General features: G+C 49.5%; 1 pseudogene; it reads right to left on the bottom strand.

Moving 5' to 3' along the window:
* Nucleotides 1-1,598: 1,598 nt before the first annotated feature.
* Nucleotides 1,599-11,710, bottom strand: LOC133341207 (syntaxin-binding protein 6-like; annotated as a pseudogene).
* Between the last annotated feature and the right edge of the window lie 247 nt (nt 11,711-11,957).

The following is an 11,957-nucleotide window of genomic DNA, read 5'->3' as shown; positions in this document are numbered from 1 at the left end:
ATCTGCAGCAGCAGCGCTGAGTGATGCATCAAAGTAAGTAGCTGTCAGCTCCGCCTGCAGTGGTCTCCGTCAGGCACCCGCACTGGAGTGTGGCGGGAGGAGACACTCAGCGGCATCGAGCAGTGCAAATGCAGCGGCAAGAGAAGTGTTCCTATCGGAGAACAGGCAGCCAGACTCTCGTCGGACACACGACGAGCTCACGGGTGGAGAGTCGCGAGCACTCTTCACCAGATGAAGCCACGATGGGACCCCAAGCGCCACCTTCACAACCCCCCAATTCAGCACTCGACGCCAGACACCAAACCAGGTGAATACCATCCAGAATCGAAGCTCGATCTCCAGAGGTACAGCTCACAATCAATGCTTTACCCCAGTCCATGGTGCAAGGGTTCCGCTTCACGGGAGCACGCAGTTGCGCCGCTTTTCCCTTGTCATAATTCACTGCCCCCACGTGCAAAAAGTCGTAGAAAGTGGCCCCTCCCCCCGACCCAGATGTCGGGGTAAGAAGTTGATCCAATAGGTTTCCAAAAATTATCGACCCCCACCAAATGTTTTTCTCACCCCCCACCCACCCAACCCAAAAAAAGAATAATATCCTTTGCAGGCATATATACCTACACACCCTACATACAATAGAGTCAGACGTATCTGCACACATGGGCAGGGGGGGAGAGGACACACATGGGGCGACGGGCGAGACGTGGAGAGTCGAGAAGCCCTCCCCGCAGGAGCGAGAATGTCGTCAGCCGCAGGCCGATTGTGGACAAGTGACCAGACGAGTACACGTTGGTACGCCGAGACAATACTGTGTACTCACAATACAATACTGTGTACTCACAATACAATACTCTGTGCTCTCTATAAAATACTGTGTACTCTATAAAATACTGTGTGCTCTCTATAAAATACTGTGCACTCTCAAGACAATACTGTGCTCTCAAGACAATACTGTGTGCTCTCAAGACAATACTGTGTGCTCTCAATAAAATACCGTGTACTCTCAAGACAATACTGTGTACTCTCAAGACAATACTGTGCACTCGCAAAAAAATACCGTGTACTCAATAAAATACCGTGTACTCTCAAGACAATACTGTGTACTCGCAATAAAATACCGTGTACTCTCAAGACAATACTGTGTACTCTCAAGACAATACTGTGTACTCGCAAAAAAATAACGTGTACTCAATAAAATACCGTGTACTCTCAAGACAATACTGTGTACTCTCAAGACAATACTGTGTACTCGCAAAAAAATAACGTGTACTCAATAAAATACCGTGTACTCTCAAGACAATACCGTGTACTCTCAAGACAATACTGTGTACTATCAAGACAATACTGTGTACTCGCAAAAAAATAACGTGTACTCAATAAAATACCGTGTACTCTCAAGACAATACCGTGTACTCTCAAGACAATACTGTGTACTATCAAGACAATACTGTGTACTCGCAAAAAAATAACGTGTACTCAATAAAATACCGTGTACTCTCAAGACAATACCGTGTACTATCAAGACAATACTGTGCACTCGCAAGGCGTGCGCCGAGGGGGGGGGGGCAGCAGGGCCCGAGGAGAGGGAGGCGCCACGTGGCGTCTCAACACGTTATTTTATTTGGCACACATTGGCTCGTACAGCATCAATCATTAAGGTTTGCAACATTTTTACAAAAAAATTAGAACAAGGTTGGAAATTATTCAAGCATTAGTCTTGTGTGAAGCAAAAAACCACGTCACGAACTCGGGTCGTCGTTTGGTTTGCCGACAGCCGCTTCTCGAACTCAGGACAATCCCCCAAAGGCACAAAGCACGGAGATCAATAGACCTGCGGTGTTTGCGGACATCCCGTAGAATGCACTTGCGAAATCAAATTCCGTAATATAATGCGGACATCTCGAGCTGTCATTGTATTCTCTTAGACAAAATTTAATTAGTGTTAAAAATACAATTGCATAAAAACACAAGTAGCAGGCAAATAAGGAAAGCGTTAAAAGGGCTTCATCAAAGGCCCTCTCGGGGCGCGCGTCGTGGGCGCACGGCGGCAGCACAAGCTCTGAATCGCCCTCTCCCTGCACATCGACCACGAGCAACGATGCAGGGCCAAGTGACCTCGGACACTTTCCCTGGATGGTCGCCTGAGCCTTTTCGTCTCGAGATTTGCCCATGACGGCTTCCCTCAAACATCACAGCTAATTCACGTCATTGTAAGACGTGGCTGTGATGGCAAGTCTTAAGACGACGGGGCTGAGATGACCATGCGCTCCTGTCGACGGGCAGAAGCACAGCAATATCTTACAATGAGACGAGCGGGCTTGCGACCTCGCTACGCATGTACCTTAGCGTCTGTGCTCTTGGTATGCACCGTGGCATTAGCGAATCAAAACGAATGGCGAACGGAGACAACGTTAGTCACATATATACTTGCACAATACTACACGGTAGCAAAGCGTTGTACAGTACATGTTGGATCATAAACCAGAAATACGTTTCCAGCGCCGAGTTTCCAAACACAATGTAACTTATTTCATTCATTATTGCTTTGGTGGGCTGACAGTGTCATTTGTATAAAGGATTTGTGACCAAAATAACAGGATCCGATACGGTGTTTACTTTGATATGCACGTGTAAACCACGCGTGCATGTCGCGTGCACCGACTCGACTGCGGATGAGCGGTTCGCGTAACGCGCGCGAGCTCCGCGGAGCCGCTGCGCGCGTCCTGCTGTAAACAACGCGGGTGTGGGGAAGGGCGTGCGGAGATGACGACCGTCTCATAAAGCCGAGGGTAAGACACCGCTGAATTACCTGAGCTACACGAGTGTTTTACAAAGCGACGCAATAGTTCGGTCGGATTTTATTATTTTAGTTGCTTTGGATTACGGGCAGGCTTCCTGTCATACAAGTCTATTTCAGTATTCCGTTGTGGCGATCTGGCACGTGCAAATTCAGTGTTAATTCAACGATAGCGCACGGCACGAACACTCGGACCGCTCTGAACTCCAGTGGCAGCCGTGGCTCCCCCACGCCACAAGACAACCCAGTTCGACGGAAGCAACGCTGTTTTGGAAATTTGTGATTGTGTCAGTGCATAAAGTCTGAATGCATATTTAGGGCTTCAAAAGATTACGTCATTAATTTTAAGTGTTTGGTTTGTGCAATCAGCGGTGAACATAAAGCTGGTGTGCCGGTGTTCCAGGAAGAAATGGAGGCAGGCACACCGGGTGCCGCCACTGCCATGTAAACGCACGAGGAATGAATGTCCATTGAGGCAGCGAGCCCACTGCCGATGTCACCCCACAACAGGTTATTGCTGACAGCACCAACTCACAGCAGTAGGCATTTACATCAACTACATAAAGTCACGTGGTGGCCCCTGAGAACAGTTTTCCATGGCCTTTGTGACATTACTATCATCGTCTGAATGGACGCAGGGCGGTAAAAGCAGGTTTGTTGTTTGTCCAAAGGATGTCGCTTGCAGATTATGATTATTTTATTGTACGGAACCGTGCGCGTTCTCAACCTCGGCGTGCAATCTCACGGCCCTGATCTCGCCTTGGGCTGGCACTATCTCAGCGGCAGCCACTGGAAAACTCCCTCCTCTGCTGCAGCTCCACGCTAATGAAGATGCGCCTGTGTCCGCACAATGCCCTCCTTACCGTGACCGACTTCCATATATATATATTTAATAGTCAATCATACGCCTAGGGTCTGCACCGCAAGAACGAGGCGCAGAGTTGCTGGGTAATCACATGTGCTTTACTTGTAAACGCATTATATGTCGATGTGCTTCCTCGGTGGTTAAATTACAAAATTAAAAATTCGCAAACAGGTCACATGTCATGTCGACAGCGGCCTGGAGAAACTGTGGGGGAGATCTTCTGTGCATGCGGGCGTCCTCATGTTTCCGTCTTTGGCACGGCTCGAAGGCATCGACTGCATGCACGTGCATGCGTGTAAATGGCCGTATGCATGCACGTGTGCGTGTGCATTACAGCTGGGTGGGTTCCAGGCACTTCTCAGCATTTGTACTTCTCCGCGAGCTGCAAAAGGCGAGGGACAGGGAAGTGAGACAGCAGCACAGAAACGTGAAATCTCAAGAACACGACAACAACTACGAGCCTTTAGTCAGAAGCCGCCCACTTGTAAATGACACCGCAAGAAAACATGTTAATTCCCTAATGCCAAACAGTTAATGAGTTACAATAATGTAAATTTTATATCGCATCATCGTTCATTCAAATTTGATTTCACAGTCACTAAGGAACCAGCAACAAGTGGGAAGCCAGCCAAGCTGTGAGCCGACGCCAACAATTGCCCAAGCTCTATGCTCCTATATATATACCGACCAGAAAAAAAAATACATCGATAATGTAACATTTGTTGGACAGAATTCCTGATTTTAACTCCAATGCCCAATAAGAGGCTGAATGACGACACCCTTACTCAAACGGGAAAAGTAGACGGCCGATATAGAGAGCGGCTCATTACACCGTGGGTTCGGAACTACTGCGGGGCCAGTCATGCCCCAAAAAAACGAATCACGTGAGCTTCGCGTTAATATTGCTTGGCTTCACATTGCTGAGGAGAGCGGTGTAGGTCAAGGCATTCTATTTTAAGCCATGACCTTGTAATGTGATGTACAATACTGTATACGTTTTGAAATGTATAGATGTGTGGCTGTAAAGCACTGTACACATCGATAAATGCACGCCTTGCGTAACCTGGTCGGGCTACTGGCACTTTAAGCGGCGCTGCACCGTAAAGACACGAGTGCGGCTGGGAGAACGTTGTGAGTGCGTGTCCCGCCGTGATGGGGGGAGTCGCCCCGATCGACGCCTTTCAAGGTCTTCTCCTAAATGCCGAGCGTCATCGATCCAACAAATTTTCAAAACAAATGTCGCGGCTTGGGACTGCCGTGCCATCGCAAGGTACAGATCAAACTATCTGCAGTAAATAGAAACACATTACAAATTGGGCTATAAAGTAAATTACATCGTGATTTAAATAGACCAGAATTCAATACAAGTTAAATAATAGTTATAAAGCAGTGCGCATTTGACATTGCCAAGGTATTTCTATAAACCTTGGAATCATCATGGTATACGAAGAACCAGGTAAGGTTTTATTGCTGAAGGAACAAAGCATTCTTCAATTCCGTTTTGCATGGGTCCCACAGCAACACAATCATCCAGTGTAACATTAAAAGAGCGCTTACGATAAGATTTTTTTTTAAACCCAATTTTCCAGATTTATGAGTGACCCATTAAACTCGACTATGGCTGAGAAGAATCTAATGAAGCGTGCAGCTAATGGAGGGAGAGGCTAATGAAAGGAGAGGCGAATGCAGGGACAGGCTAATGCGGGGAGATGCTAATGAAGGGAGATGCTAATGAAGGGAGATGCTAATGAAGGGAGATGCTAATGAAGGGAGATGCTAATGAAGGGAGATGCTAATGAAGGGAGATGCTAATGAAGGGAGATGCTAATGAAGGGAGATGCTAACGAAGGGAGATGCTAATGAAGGGAGATGCTAATGAAGGGAGATGCTAATGAAGGGAGATGCTAATGAAGGGAGATGCTAATGAAGGGAGATGCTAATGAAGGGAGATGCTAATGAAGGGAGATGCTAATGAAGGGAGATGCTAATGAAGGGAGATGCTAATGAAGGGAGATGCTAATGAAGGGAGATGCTAATGAAGGGAGATGCTAATGAGGGAGATGCTAAATGAAGGGAGATGCTAATGAAGGGAGATGCTAATGAAGGGAGATGCTAACTGAAGGGAGATGCTAATGAAGGGAGATGCTAATGAAGGGAGATGCTAATGAAGGGAGATGCTAATGAAGGGAGATGCTAATGAAGGGAGATGCTAATGAAGGGAGATGCTAATGAAGGGAGATGCTAATGAAAGGGAGATGCTAATGAAGGGAGATGCTAATGAAGGGAGATGCTAATGAAGGGAGATGCTAATGAAGGGAGATGCTAATGAATGGAGATGCTAATGAAGGGAGATGCTAATGAAGGGAGATGCTAATGAAGGGAGATGCTATGAAGGGAGATGCTAATGAAGGGAGATGCTAATGAGATGCTAATGAAGGGAGATGCTAATGAAGGGAGATGCTAATGAAGGGAGATGCTAATGAAGGGAGATGCTAATGAAGGGAGATGCTAATGAAGGGAGATGCTAATGAAGGGAGATGCTAATGAAGGGAGATGCTAATGAAGGGAGATGCTAATGAAGGGAAGGGCTAACGAAGAGAGAGGGTGACGAAGGGAGAGGCTAACGAAGGGAGATGCTGACGAAGGGACAGGTTAACGAAGGGAGAGGTGGCGACCTTTTGGGACTGACCTTGTGGGCGGTGTCAGCGAACTGCTGGGCGCTTTGCGCCATCTCGGCCGTGCGGTCCTCGGCCTCTCCGAGCCGCTCCCCACGCTCGCTTAGCGCCTGGCTCGCCATCGCCACGGCGCTGCTCATGCTGTCCGCCGCAGAGCCCAGGATACTCACCCCTGCATTCGCACACCACACGGATGTGCACCGCAAACAGACACAATAATCTCAGTCTCCGTGTTCACTGAATTGATCTTATAACAGGGTCAGACATCCACATTGTTACCTTGCACACTGCAATCTGTGCAGCGTCCAAATACAACTGCATCTCAAGACGCTGCAACACCGCAGGGCATGCGCACAAAGGAATTTGGCATTAAAAACTATTTTTAGAATTGGCCTATAGTTTCAAAAGATAAAAAGCCTGCCTCTGAGCATTGGAACCTGAAGGGAAGGTGAACCCAGCGCTCTTAGCGTGGCAGTGCTCGTTCCAGGTCTCGGCGGCGCAGTCGTAGCTCAAGACAACCAGAGTGAAGGTTCGACCCACGCTGCCCTTGTGCGTGCACTACAGTGGGACCTGCGATGACAGCCACTGTAAGCGGCAGCACCAGCGCGTCTCGCCGTACTCCCATACTCCCTCTGGACGAGTCCTCACCAATCCCCATGCTCCCTCCGCCTTTCCATGGTGATCAATTATTTTCTCTTCATGTATGAATGTAGCCAATGCAGCTGACGGTCGGTAACTACGGGAAGCTGTGTGACACTGGAGTCGAGAATGCTTGCTGGAAAGCCCTGCGGTGCTCCTGGGCAAGCTAGGAGGTTTTCTGTAATTTTCTCCAAGCAGTATTTGACATCTTTCACACCAAAGTGTGAAAGTATGGCCAATTAACACACATGACTGAAAGTGTATGGCGAGGCCTTCGTTCTTAATCAGCTTGCGTACCTAGCAGAGCCTCGCTGACTCTTAAATCTCTCTCAGGAAGGTCCTGCCAAGTCTTGGCAGTCAGGTGCGATGTTGTGGAGTCCCAATTGAGTTTTTCAAGGTTTTTTTTAGCAATGAAATTCAGACAGCAGTGGGTATCTGGTGTGGTGTGTCTACTTCGGCTCTGGCGATGCAAAAGCAGCTGGGCGTAGTACTGGCCAAGTGCTCAGCATCGGCACTTGGGAGGCTGCTGTTGCGTTTTATTGCTTAACAAGGACCACTCAAGGCTAGTCAAGTGGACGATTATTCTCGAGGCCTGCACAGGGGACTGGCAAGTGGAAATGGGTTTGCGCAATGGTTAGGAAGCTCTGCTGAATCCCGGACGCAGACCCCACATCATGGAAACCTGCCATGAGAATCCCCCTGGGGCGACCCAATTGCCTCTCTGAAATGGTTCAACACCAGAACGCTGGAAAACTACCTGCAAATCACTCAACTGGGATTACACATAGCAGCAATGTTGCTGCTCACTGTGAAAATATGTCAGGACAATCCTGAAAGAGGATTGAGACTCTGTGAGGCCCTTCCTGTGTAAAAACAAACGGTATAATGACAACAAATGACAATTTAGTAAATTCGACACAGATGCCATTCGCACGGTCACTGCGAAATGGCGCGCTCGTATCTCAGGTGCCCGTCTCACCTGAGATGAGGCGGGCGGGCACGTTGGTGAAGGCGGGCATGCCGTTGGTACGGTACCGCTGGCACGTGTTGTGCAGCACCTGCAAAAACGTGTTCTTCTCGGACGTCGAGCTGGCCACCCACTGGTCCTGGGCATTATCGAACAGCAGATCCAGCTCCGGACAGTCCTGCACACGACACAAACATATGCACCTTGCATGGCATCACGGTGCTGTTGGTGCTGGCTGCTGTACACGAATGCATCCTCACAATGTCAGTCAGCCTGATTTGCGTGGCCATACTTCACGACACTAGTCGGTACAGGTTTGTGAAGAGAAGTATCGCAGAGGGCCAATTCAGATATCGCTCACCACAGATATCAGCCGTAGCGGTCACTGGGTTCATAGCACAATGTTCTAACCTCAGTGCCACCACTCCCCTGCCTACATATATAGGAACCCAATGTCAAGTTTTATTTGATCAGGTCCCACGTTACGTGAAGCAGATTAATCTCGAGACTTACACAAGTTGTTTAAACGTTTATCGAAGTCTCTTGTATATCTGTACAAGGGTTTGGTTTCATAATACACTTCATCTTCAGCCATTATCTATCCACTGGTGGATTAAGGCCTCCCCAAGCAAACACCACGTGTCATGGTCATTGCAATGTAGTAATCCATCTTACACCTGCACACGTGCCAATTTCATCGCTCCATCCCCACGGATGACATCACGTGTGTCGTATAGTTTGCTAGGTATAGTGTGTATGGTGTATACTGTGTGTGTGGTGTGTGCTGGATGTGTGTGTGGTGTGTCCTGGCTGTGTGTGTGCTGGCTGTGTGTGTGCTGTGTGCTGGCTGTGTGTGTGCTGTGTGCTGGCTGTGTGTGTGTGCTGTGTGTGTGGGGTGTGCTGTATGTGTGCTGTGTGCTGTGTGCGTGCTGTGTGCTGTGTGTGTGGTGTGTGCTGTGTGTATGCTGTGTGCTTGCTGTGTGCTAGCTGTGTGTCTGCTGTGTGTGTGCTGTGTGCTGGCTGTGTGTGTGGTATTTGCTGTGTGTGTGCTGTGTGTGTGTGTGCGTTGTGTGTGCTGGCTGTGTGTGTGGTGTGTGCTGTGTGTGTGGTGTGTGCTGTGTGCGTGCTGGCTGTGTGCGTGCTGGCTGTGTGTGTGCTGGCTGTGTGTGTGCTGTGTGTGCTGTGTGTGCTGGCTGTGTGCTGGCTGTGTGTGTGCTGTGTGTGGCTGTGTGTGTGCTGGATGTGTGTGGTGTGTGCTGTGTGTGTGCTGTCCGCGCCGTGCCTGCCACGAGTGCCGACCTGCTCAGCAGCCGATGCCGTTGACTTGCCGCAGCTGCTCGAGTCCCCAAGTGGTGCGCTTCACGAAGCCAGCCGTCCCATCAAACTGCTTCACCTTCGTGATGAACCCTTGCGTCGGTTTTCGGTTCGTTACTGGGTATACACACGCCGTGGGCACGTCGGGAAAACATTTTGTAAACATCGTGAACAAAATATGAAGAGATTGAAACCAAAAATGCAACATGTCATCCTGCCTCATCATTTGCCAGAAACTAATATATCTTAAAGAAATTAATCGTCTATAAAACAGTTGTAAAATGCACCTATACATTGTTAAATCTTACACGCAGGGCCGGGTCTCGCTGTGGCTCCATTGCAAACCCGGCCCTGCTCACTCTGTGCGGTCTGCGTGATGTTCACATGGAGGGAGCTGTCCCCCTCCCCGTGCTTCTGGCTCCCGAGGGTTCCGTGAGATGCGTGACTTGGCGTGAGACCTCCCAAAAGGGGCAGCTGATGTCACCCGGACACAGCGCTCCATTAGCCTTATCTCTTGCGTGGAGATATGTGGCGCGATAAGGTGAGCTGGCGAACGCGAACAACTTCCTGCGCCCTGCGATACCGCAGAACAGGCAAACTGCGCCCCCTTCGGGGTGTGAGGTGCATTTCGTACGCGCGATGTAAAATGACGTGCACCGAACCAGGCACATAACACCATAGCTTGCAAGGTCCACGCACCTTTTGTGTCTGCTCTGTACACACGTGGGCGGTCGTGAATCGCCCAGCATTATTACACACGTGCAATTACTGAGAGCACACACCGAGTACATTACAGGCTTCTCAAATCAGCATCTCTAGAGACTTGGGAGCATGCAATTAAACGCCCAATTACATGTTTCCTGTAGCGTGTAACCGAGCACGTATGTGGTCGCACACTGCAGGCATGCCGAGCCACGCATCGAGAATGGAGGAGAATGCAAGGCGTACAACGTGTGACAATCACGTGGACTTCCACGGCTAGGATAACGACCACTCATTTCGTCTTGGTCTCATGATCTCGACGGGATATGGAAAATCAGCTCCCTGTCACTGGGCGACACAGAGCAGATGTCAGTCCTTGCCTGTGTAGAGGTGTAATTGCGCATGGCTACGGATGTTGAGGTGTGATTATGCATGGCCACGGATGGCCAACAAACACAAGGGGCGGGGTTACGGCCGTACACAAGGGTGGCGCTCGCACCGACGTCCGCATGTGCATCCCCCACGGGCCCCCCCTCGGGGGCGAGTCCTATAAAAGGTGATGAGCTCGAGGGCTCGAGGTCGGGGGCTCAGCTTTAACCAGAGAAGAAGGAAGACCTGCTAGAATAGGCCCCAGAGCTCCCCTGGCTCGCTGTCCTTATAAGAGCCGACCAGGGCAAGCCGGTGGCGTGGCCCCGAGAGCCCAGACTAAGCTGGTCTGGAGACTCAGGGTGCCGGGATCCCAGCTTAACCAGGCTGGGACAGATAGCCTCCCCTAGCCCCGTAGTGGAGGAATGGGCATAGGTTAGAGGGGTTAGCTGTTGTGCAATCCCTGTAGCCAAGTGACCTGTAATTACTGTGTTGGTGTAATAAACAAGTGTGCCTCCGATCCTGTCGTCAAGCCTCCCATATACTTACTACATCTGTGTTGGGTCTCATGGAGCTCCCATAGAATCACAGTTCTGCCGGCCGTGCTAACAAACAGGGGTTGCAGTTAAGATAAGAAGTTTTTCAAATTATACAAAGAAAAAATATTTTGAAAAAGCAAGTTAAGTATTCCAGAAAAACAGCAGAACCTCAATGTTAAATTACGCCTGGGAATGTAACGAGATCAGAATGGATCAGATGTTCTCCTGTTTCAATAATTCCAGTTTACAATGCATGGTCATGTGCATGCCTGTAAGTATGCACATCCAATGCTCGCAACTCCCAAGCCCTGTCAAGACCGGGCTCAAGACTCCTCTTTCACTCCGCCTGCGACTGACGACTGCCTCTCGACAAAATACTGCCACTGTTCCTGCACAGCGCATGTAGGTGCTATGCCAATCCATAATACACTATACAAGTGTCTCACCGTTGTGTATGTGGAGAAAGGGTGTATTCAGAATTTAGTCATCTCGTATATGAATGCCATGCGTCCATTACAACGCGATGAGTATGCTCGTGCGTATGAGTTTGCGCGTGTCAGTGGGTGCGGTGCAAAGTGCTTAACGCACGGCGCCACGCAAAACCCAAGTTCAATTCCTGGCCACAGCCAAGTGATATATATAATTGCCTGACATACAGATGGAGGTGACAGTCCCCGTGCGGGCGAGTACCTGACACACAGATGTAGGTGACGTATTCCCCAGGGCCGCCTGTTGCCAGGAAGGAATGCGCTTCTTGCCACGTCGCTTCACCTGCATGGCAGCCAGCATACGCTCGTCATTCGTCCCAAACACCTCCTTGCTGATCACCGCCTTGGACTTCATGGCCATTCATGTCACTGGCAGCACACTCCTGCGCATCACGCGCACACACACGAGCACAGGCACTCAAGGCGCTACGCGCAGGATATCGTTGCAACAGGACACGCAAGCACACGTGTACACTAACATCACCCGGCATCCGCACACGGAACGCACATGTAGACAAGTGTTCACGCTTCTAAAAGTATGCATGCCAACAGCAATTCTCAAGGGCCATCGACAGACCACACCACTCATCGAGGTTTGTTTTAATCCT

This window comes from Lethenteron reissneri, chromosome 11, assembly GCF_015708825.2.
Source record: "Lethenteron reissneri isolate LAM-NWPU_2019-01 chromosome 11, ASM1570882v1, whole genome shotgun sequence".
Classification (NCBI taxonomy): Eukaryota; Metazoa; Chordata; class Hyperoartia; order Petromyzontiformes; family Petromyzontidae; genus Lethenteron; species Lethenteron reissneri.
The sequence above is the reverse complement of the archived record's forward strand: the minus strand, read 5'-3'. Positions and strand labels throughout refer to the sequence as shown.